We start from the raw sequence: 10,871 nt of genomic DNA on the forward strand, positions 1-10,871 counted from the left end.
TAAAGATATAAACACATGTTAAAGATTTTCTTTAATTGCTGTGGGAGCTAGGGAGATATGACAACTAGTTCAAAGGAGAAACCAAAGAACAGACACATATAAATCAGAAATGTTGAAATGAGCTTGCAAATGGAACCAAAACTGTCCTCTTCCACCATGAGGGAGGGAAGTCACTTGAATCTCCAGAAGACAGGATGTACATGTCTGTAGATATGAATGACTTTGCATTGTTATATTAGTAACTTATAGCTTGCAACAAAACAGCTCAAAGACAATGAAAGGCTAGACTCAGAAAACCAGGAAGGGTATGATCTAAACAGTCTTTTCACTGAAGCATAAATGTTTCTCTACACCACCATGAGATAATACATGTTTTCCATTTACTATTTTTTAAATTGAAGTATAATTCATTTACAATGTTGTGTCAGTCTCTATTGTACAGCATAGTGATTCAGTTATATATATATTCAGTTTTGTATATATTTACATATATTCTTTTTCATATTCTTTTCCATTATTGTTTTATTTTATTTTTTTTATTTTTTAACTTTACAATATTGTATTGGTTTTGTCATATATCAAATTGAATCCGCCACAGGTATACATGTGTTCCCCATCCTGAACCCTCCTCCCTCCTCCCTCCCCATACCATCCCTCTGGGTCGTCCCAGTGCACCAGCCCCAAGCATCCAGTATCATGCATCAAGCCTGGACTGGCGACTCGTTTCATATATGATATTATACATGTTTCAATGCCATTCTCCCAAATCATCCCACCCTCTCCCTCTCCCACAGAGTCCAAAAGACTGTTCTATACATCAGTGTCTGTTTTGCTGTCTCGTATACAGGGTTATTGTTACCATGCTGCTGCTGAGTCACTTCAGTCATGTCCGACTCTGTGCGACCCCATAGACGGCAGCCCAGCAGGCTGCCCCGTCTCTGGGATTCTCCACACAAGAACACTGGAGTGGGTCGCCATTGCCTTCTCCAATGCATGCAAGTGAAAAGTGAAAGTGAGGTCGGTATCATAGGATATCCTTACCATAGGATACTGAATACAGCTCCCTGTGCTATAGAGTAGGACCTTGTTGTTTACTGTTTTATATATAGTAACTTGAGCTCTTTTATACCTGTTCCCCTCCCTTCCCTCTTTGGTAACTAGAAGTTTGTTTTCTATGCCTATAAGTCTCATTCTCTTTTGTAAATAAGTTCATTTATGTCATATTTTAAATTCCACATGAAGTGGTATAATATGATATTTGTATCTCTTTGTCTGACTTACTTCCCTTAGTACGATAACCTCTAGGTCCAGATGGCATTGTTTTGTTCTTTTTTATGGCTGAGTAATATCCCATTGTATTATGTACTGCACCTTCTTTATCCATTCACCTGACTTTGGACATTTAGGTTGCTTTCATGTCTTGACTAGTGTAAATATTGCTACTATGAACCTTAGGGTGTATGGATAGTACACACTTTTGGACTGAGTTTTCTTTTTTTAGAAATAACATTAAAAAAAAGAAATAACATTTTTTATTTGTTTGTGTTTTGACTGCAGTGGGTCTTCGTTGCTTTGCATGGGCTTTCTCTAGTTGCAGCGAGTGGTGGAATAGAACAATAATGGAAAAGAATATGAAAAAAACTATATGTAAATATATACAAAACCGAATATATATATATATATATATATATAACTGAATCACTATGCTGTACAATAGAGACTGACACAACATTGTAAATGAATTATACTTTGTTACAATGTGCTGACTTCTTATTACGGTGGGTTCTCTTGTTGCATAGCACAGGATCTTGGCACATGAACTCAGTAGTTGTGACATGCCTCCCCTAGAGCATGTGGGCTTCAGTAATTGCAGCTCACAGGTCTGGTAGTTGGGGCTTGTGGGTTCTAGAGAGCAGGCTGAGTGGTGTGGCATACAGGCTTCGTTGCTCCTCAGCATATGGAATCTTCCCAGACTGGGGATCAAACCCATGTCCCCTGCATTGGCAGGTAAATTCTTTTCCACTGTGCCGCAAAGGAAGTCCTAGACTGAGTTTTTTATTGGCGTGATTGTGTTTAGGATCTAACATAGCTGAAGAATAAAGCTTTAGAGGATTTATTAGAGAAAATAGAAGGCTAAAGAAGACAACTTTTAAATAATCTTTTTATGTTAGAAAGCATTAGCAGAATTCTTACATTTAATATTGGTGTTGTATTTGTCATTATGCACAAAATTAGGTCTACCAAATACATACCTCTTTGGTGTCCAGTTCAGTCCCTCAGTCATGTCTGGCTCTTTGTGACCCCATGGACTGCAGCACACCAGGCCTCTCTGTCCATCACCAACTCCCATAGTTTACTCAAACTCATGTCCATCGAGTCAGTGATGCCTTCCAACCATCTCATTCTCTGTCATCCCCTTCTCCTCCTACCTTCAGTCTTTCTCAGCATCAGGGTCTTTTCCAATGAGTCAGTTCTTTGCATCAGGTGGCCAAAGTTTTGGAGTTTCAGCTTAGCATCAGTCCTTCCAATGAATATTCAGGACTCATCCCCTTTAGGATGGACTGATTGGATCTCTTTGCAGTCCAAGGGACTCTCAAGAGTCTTCTCCAACACCACAGTTAAAAAGCATCCATTCTTTGGCGCTCAGCTTTCTTTATAGTCCAACTCTCACATCCATACATGACTATTGGAAAAACCATAGCTTTGACTAGATGGACCTTTGTTGGCAAAGTAATGTCTCTGTTTTTTATTATGCTGTCTAGGTTGGTCATAGCTTTTCTTCCAAGGGACAAGTGTCTTTTAATTTCATGGCTGCAATCACCATCTGCAGTGATTTTGGAGCCCAAGAAAATAAAGTCTGTCACTGTTTCCACTGTTTCTCCATCCATTTGCCATGAAGTGATGGGACCAGATGCCATGATCTTAGTTTTCTGGATGTTGTGTTTTAAGCCAACGTTTTCATTCTCCTCTTTCACTTTCATCAAGAGGCTCTTTAGTTCTTCTTTGCTTTCTGCCATAAGTGTGGTATCATCTGCATATCTGAGGTTATTGATATTTCTACTGGCAGTCATGATTCCAGCTTGTTCTTCACCCAGTCCAGCATTTCTCATGATGTACTCTGCATATAAGTTAAATAAGCAAGGTGACAATATACAGCCTCTTTGGTATACTAATCAACAATATAACTGGGAGGTGAACTTCTGTTTAAGCCCCAAACTCCAAAACCAACATTAGTTTTATATTGTGGTGTTATGGAAAGAACTTTGGGCTGGGAGTCAGAAGTCCTGGCTGCCTTTCTCTAGTTGTGGGCCTTGGATACATCTCTTAAAAAACATTTCCAACCCCAATATCATCTAACACTGAGTGCATGCTTGCCCTGTGCCAGGCACCATTCCAAGGGCTGTGTATGAGTGCTAAGTCGCTTCAGTTGTGTCTGACTCTTTGTGACCCTATGGACTGTTGCCCGCCAGGCTCCTCTGCCCTTGGGATTCTCCAGGCAAGAATATTGAAGTGGGTTTCATGCCCTTCTCCAGGGGATCTTCCCACCCAGGTTTTGAACTCGCGTCTCCTGCACCTTCTGCATTGCAGGCAGATTCTTTACCACTAAGCCACTGGAGAAGCCCATTCTAAGGGCTGAGTTTATATCAACTCATATAACTTCTCAATGACTTTGCAAAGTAGCTTCTTCCTGTTTCACAGTTACGGAAATTAAGAAAAAACCCAATGCATCCCATGCGATACAGTTAGTAAGAAGTGGGGCTTTAACCTCAGTTCCTTATTTGTGGAAGTGATCCAGATCGTGCACAAGGTGCCATCTAGCTTTGAAATTTTATGTCATAAAGTCAAAACAAAATAATGATGGAGGATAATCAGGCAAAATGAGGTCTACTTCTATAGAAGTTTATTTTCCAAAGTTTGTCTTAGAATTCATTATTTCTCATGTCCATGCCTTTACGGATAAGAGTGGAAACCAGAACTTCCAGCTGGCCTTGCATCAATTTGAGTAGGACAGAAAGGGAAAAGCACAAGAAGAGATTAAACCATGGATAGCAAACTTGGGGAACTTCCCAGGTGACTCAGTAGGTAAAGAACCTGCCTGCAATGCAGGAGACACAGGAGATACAAGTTCAGTTCCTGGCTTGAGAAGATCCCTTGGAGAAGGGCATGGCAACCCACTCCAGTATTATTGTCTGGAGAATCCCATGGACAGAGAAGCCTGGTGGGCCACAGTCCACAGGTCACAAGAGTCGGACACAACTGAAGCAACTAAGCACAGCAGAGTACAGCAGACTTGTCACCTCCTTCAATGACAGTGTCTCATATCTATTTGCACTTACACTCAAATCAGAGTACAAAATTCCTAAATGTCAAACATCTAAGAGTACTCATTGACCCTCTAAACTGGTGAAGAAATACCATGATCAAACAATTCACTTTCATGAAGAATTAGTAGCGGCTTGAGATAGATCCCAGAAAAACATCTATTTCTGCTTTATTGACTATGCCAAAGCCTTTGACTTTGTGGATCACAATAAACAGTGGAAAATTATGAAAGAGATGGGAATACCAGAGCACCTGACCTGCCTCTTGAGAAACCTATATGCAGGTCAGGAAGCAACAGTTAGAACTGGACATGGAACAACAGACTGGTTCCAAATAGGAAAAGGAGTACGTCAAGGCTGTATATTATCACCCTGCTTATTTAACTTATACGCAGAGTACATCATGAGAAACGCTGGACTGGAAGAAGCACAAGCTGGAATCAAGATTGCCGGGAGAAATATCAATAACCTCAGATATGCAGATGACACCACCCTGATGGCAGAAAGTGAAGAGGAACTAAAAAGCCTCTTGATGAAAGTGAAAGAGGAGAGTGAGGAAGTTGGCTTAAAGCTGAACATTCAGAAAATGAAGGTCATGGCATCTGGTCCCATCACTTCATGGGAACTAGATGGGAAAACAGTGGAAACAGTATCAGACTTTATTTTTCTGGGCTCCAAAATCACTGCAGATGGTGACTGCAGCCATGAAATTAAAAGATGCTTACTCCTTGGAAGGAAAGTTATGTCCAACCTAGATAGCATATTCAAAAGCAGAGACATTACTTTGCCAACAAAGGTCCATCTAGTCAAGGCTATGGTTTTTCCTGTGGTCATGTATGGATGTGAGAGTTGGACTGTGAAGAAGGCTGAGCGCCCGAAGAATTGATGCTTTTGAACTGTGGTGTTGGAGAAGACTCTTGAGAGTCCCTTGGACTGCAAGGAGATCCAACCAGTGCATTCTGAAGGAGATCAGCCTTGGGATTTCTTTGGAGGGAATGATGCTGAAGCTGAAACTCCAATACTTTGGCCACCTCATGCGAAAAGTTGACTCATTGGAAAAGACTCTGTTGCTGGGAGGGGTTGGAGGCGGGAGAAGGGGATGACAGAGGATGAGATCGTTGGATGGCATCACCGACTCAATGGACATGAGTTTGGGTGTGCTCCGGGAGTTGGTATTGTACAGGGAGGCCTGGTGTGCTGCAGTTCATGGGGTCGCAAAGAGTTGGACATGACTGAGTGACTGAACTGAACTGAATTCTAAAGGCATTTGACCTTATTTGAGAAGTAGGAAGTCTTGTGCTGCTTTATTGCTGAAGTTTGCACTTTTATTATTTCTCTGCATTTCCTGATGAATTATCCATGACCAGTTGGAACTTAGTAATGTTAAGCTTTGGACAGCTATTTTGCATGAGGTCCAAAGTCACATTTGAAAAGTACACATGCTGTGATTAATATCCCTCTCCGTGTCTCCAAAGGAGACCAAATGAATGTTTCGTTATTTTAAAAATCTTAATTAAAATGTTCCTTTGTAAGACAGGTTGTTTTTCTTCCCCCCACACCATGCAACATGTGCTGGTCTTAGTTCCTTGCCCAGGGATCAAACTCAGGACGCCAGTATTGGAAGGGCAGAATCTTAACCACTGGGCCACCAGGGAAGTCCTGAAAGATGGGCTTTAAAAAGCAGTTGCCGTTTAAATAAATGATGTGTAAAGCCAAACAGAACTTAATGACTTGACTAAAATCTCCAATTCTGTTTTCCTGTGATTTATAAAGCCAAATCAAGAGAGGACCTTGGTATGTAACAAGATGTCCAGATTATCTAAAAATTTTTCTACACCTAAAAGCACCTTATATTACTTGTGCATTTTTGTACTTGGTTTTAATTTTTTATAGTTTTTTAATGAAGTTTATTTGATTTATAGTGTTGTATTAGCTTCTGGTATACAACAAAGTGATTCAGTATTTTGGTAGATTATATTTCATTATAGGCTGTTACAAGATAATGGATATAATTCCCCATGCTTCACACTATATGCTTGTTGCTTATGTATGTATGTATTTTGCATCTGTTAATCCCATATACCAAAGTTGTCACTTCTCCCCTTCTCTCTCCTCTTTGGTAACCACAAGTTTGTTTTCTATATTCTGTGAGTCTGTGTCTGTTTTGCATATACATTCCTGTTATCCTTCAGATTCCACATATAGATAATATCGTTTGGTATTTGTGTTTTCTCTGTCCAGCTTATTTCACTAAGCATAGTATTCTCTAGGTCCGGCCACATTGCAAATGGTAATATTTCGTTCTTTTTTATGGCTGAGTAGTATTCCATTGTGTGTATATATACACACACACACACACATATATATATATGTGTGTGTGTGTGTATATATATATCAGTTCAGTTCAGTCGCTCAGTTGTGTCCGACTCTTTGCGACCCCATGTATCACAGCACGCCAGGCCTCCCTGTCCATCACCAACTCCCAGAGTTCACTCAAACTCACGTCCATTGAGTCAATGTTGCCATCCAGCCATCTCATATACCTTGTGTGTGTGCTAAGTTTCTTCAGTGATGTCCAACTCTATGTAGTCTTATGGACTGTAGCCCTCCAGGCTCCTCTGTCCATGGTGTTCTCCAGACAAGAATACTGGAGTGAGTTGCCATGCCCTCCTCCTAGGGGATCTTCCTGACCCCAGGACTGAACTCGGGTCTCTTAAGTCTCCTGCATTGGCAGGTGAGTTTTTGCCACTAGGGTCACCTGGGAAGCCATATATATATATACACACTACATCTTCTAAACCTCATTGTCTGTTTATGGACACTTGGGTTGCTTCCATGTCTTGGCTATTTTAAATAATGCTGTTATGTATATTGGGGGGCATGTATGTTTTCAAATTAGTATTTTTATCTTTTCTGATATATACCCAGGAGTTGTATTGCTGAATCATATGGTGCTCTACTTTTAGTTTTTTAAGAACTTTCATACTGCTTTCCAGACAGTGACTGGAATAGTGGCTGTGCCAAATTTACATTCCTACCAATAGTGTAGTATGGGAGGGTTCCCTTTTTTCCACATCTTCTCCAACATTTTTTCTTTGTCGACTTTTTGATGATAGCCATTCTGATGGGTGTGAGCTGATACCTCATTATGGTTTTGATTTGTGTTTCCCTAAATGAACAATATTGAGAATCTTTTCATGTCCCTGTTGGCCATCTGTATGCCTTCTTTGGTGAAATGTCTGTTTAGTTCTTCTTCCCATATTTGACTGAGTTGTTTGGGTTTTTTGATATTGAGTTGTATGAACTGTTTGTATATTTTGTATATTAACCCCTTGCCAGTCTCATCATTTGCAAATATTGTCTCCCAATCTGTAGGTTGTCTTTTCATTTCATTGATGGTTACTTTTGCTGTGCAAGAGTTTAATGAGGCCCCATTTATTTTTATTTCTTTTGCCTTAGTAGACTTACACAGGATAATATTGCTACGATTTGTGTCAGAGAGTGTTTCACCTATGTTCTGTTCTCAGGGTTTTGTGGTTTCAGGTCAGTTAGGTCTTTAAATCATTTTGAGTTTATTTTTGTATATGGTATGAGAAAATGTTCTAATTTCATTATTTTACATGTAGCTGTCCAGTTTTCCCAATACCACTTGTTGAATAGACTGTCTTTTCTCCATTGTATATTCTTGCCTCTTTTGTTGTAGATTTACTGTAGGTGTGTCAGTTTATTTCTAGGCTCTCCACTCTGTTCCATTAATATATCTGTCTCTTTTAATGGCAGTACCATGCTGTTTTGATTATTGTAGCTTTGTAATATTGTCTGAAGTCTGGGACGGTCATATCTTCAGCATTGCCCTTTTTTTAAATCAAGATTGCTTTGGCAATTTGGGGTCTTTTTTGGTTCCATATAAATTTTAGGATTATTTGTTTTACTCATGGGTATTTTGATAGGAATTGCATTAAATCTACAGATTGCTTTGGGTAGTATGGCCAGTTTAATAATTTTAATTCCTCCATTCGAAGGGCATGGGCTATCCTTGTATTTCTTGAAATCATCAGTTTTCTTCATCAATGTTTTTAAGTCTTAAGAGTGTAGGTCTTGTACCTCCTTGATTAAATTTATTCCTAGAGATTTGTCTGACTACTGTGGCTAGGACTTCTAATACTATGTTGAATAGAAGTGGTGAGAGTGGGCATCCTTGTCTTATTCCTGAATTTAGTGAGAAGGCTTACAGCTTTTTACTGTTGAATATTACATTGGCTGTGAGTTTGTTGTAAATTACTTTTATTATGTTAAAAAATGGTCCTGCTCCACCCATTTGGGGAGTTTTTAATCATGAATGAATATTGAGTTTTGTCAAATGCTTTTCCTACTCCTGTTGAGATGATCTTGTGGTTTTTGTCTTTTGTTGATGTTGTGTATCACACTGATTGACTTGCCTACGTTGAGCTATCCTTGTGACCTTGGAATAAATGCAGCTTGATCATGGTGTATGATCTTTTTTAGGTATTCTTGGGTTTGGTTTGCTTTTATCTAATTGTTAATTGCCTGCTTTCCCTCATTATAAGGAAGCTCCCAGAGCAGGAATTTTCTCCTGTACCCTGCTTTGTCCCATGGATCTGTGCCATGTAAAGCTTTATTGACTGAAAGCAAACAGCATAGACTTTTTAACAGTAAACTCTAGGCACTGTCACATGTTTCCATCAGATCTATATTGTATTGTTAATTCTTGAGACTATGCAGTCATCTAAAATGTTTTAGTAATTAAGTCATCTTAATGGAGCCTAGTAGCAAACATGGGATAGCTTATTTTTATAATCTGAAGAGTAGTTAGCATCAAAAAAATTACATATTCTTTTCCTGTTTATCAAAGAAATATATAATAGCTGTCATATTGTGTTTATACCATATGCTTCTCATTACATAAATTCATGTCCCTGGCATCCAAGCAGTACCATGCGTTTGACAAAAGAAGGAAATACCAGAATTCACATATGTCATAAATCTGTCATTTAGGGAATTTATAGTGTACTTTGTTGCACTGAAAACAAAATTTAAAAGATGTGTTTTCTTCATTTTCACACCATACTAATTTTATACCATAGAGAAAATACCACATTCTTGTAAGTTCACTAAATGAAAGGTGTGTGACCAAACAATGAGTTTAGGATTAGACTCATGGGTTTTATTCCCTTGGTTATAATCAGACTAGAATAAATGAATGGATCATACCAAATGACCACTTTTCCATCTAAAGAAGAGCAAAACACCCCACTCTTCTCAAATTGGCCCTGGGGAGCCTCAGAGCTCACACATACAATATAATTTATGCTAGATGGAATTAAAAGGAGATTTGCTTCCAAACTGCCATAAGACATAATTCAAAGTTTGAGTGGAAATTGTTTCTACCAGAATATATAAATGTCTTGTTTGGGGTTTCCCTGGAGGCAAGAAGGTGAATGGAAGCAGGTATTTGGAAGGTGATTCCTGGAAACACTGGCAGGGGAGGGTAAAGTGAGACAAGGAAAAGAAGGAAGCCATGGGAGAGTAAGTTATGAAGCCTGTTTCCTCTCTGGGCCTCTGGACATCATTCCCACTGGGGATCGCTAAGGGAGCATGTATGATATGACTCAGTTTTCTCAAACAAGGGGTGAGGTGGCTGGGGTATTGACTCACCAAGTCCCTATCCATCATTGGTTTTGGGATGCCACCAGTAACTAAGAAACTGTCAAAGAGTTGCAGGTGTTCACAATAAGAAGCCTTTGGCAATTAATGGATTCAGAAATCTCGGTGTCCTTAAACACACATATTTGATCATGTATCATGTTCAGTTCAGTTCAGTCACTCAGTCGTGTCCGACTCTTTGTGACCCTATGGACTGCAGCACACCAGGCCTTCCTGTCCATCACCAGCTCCTGGAGTTCACTCAAACTCACATCCATTGAGTCAGTGATGTCATCCAGCCATCTCATCCTCTGTCGTCCCCTTTTCCTCCTGCCCCCAATCCTTCCCAGCATCAGAGTCTCTTCCAATGAGTCAGCTCTTCGCATGAGGTGGCCAAAGTACTGGAGTTTCAGCTTTAGCATCATTCCTTCCAAAGAACACCCAGGGCTGATCTCCTTTAGGATGGACTAGTTGGATCTCCTTGCAGTCCAAGGGGCTCTCAAGAGACTTCTCCAACACCACAGTTCAAAAGCATCAATTCTTTGATGTTCAGCTTTCTTTGTAGTCCAACTCTCACATCCATACATGACTACAGGAAAAACCACAGCTTTAACTTGGCAACGTAACATCTTTGTTGGCAAAGTAATGTCTCTGTTTTTTATTATGCTGTCTAGGTTGGTCATAGCTTTTCTTCCAAGGGACAAGTGTCTTTTAACTTCATGGCTGCAATCACCATCTGCAGTGATTTTGGAACCCCCAAAATAAAGTCTGTCACTGTTTCCATTGTTTCCCCATCTATTTGCCATGAAGTGATGGGACCAGATGCCATGATTTTCTTTTTTTTTTTTTTTTTTTTGGGGGAATATAGTATATTATTTTTTTTTT

Source organism: Bos grunniens, chromosome X, assembly GCF_055505025.1.
Source record: "Bos grunniens cultivar Pamir isolate PY7600 chromosome X, Bosgru_T2T1.0, whole genome shotgun sequence".
NCBI classification, from domain to species: Eukaryota; Metazoa; Chordata; class Mammalia; order Artiodactyla; family Bovidae; genus Bos; species Bos grunniens.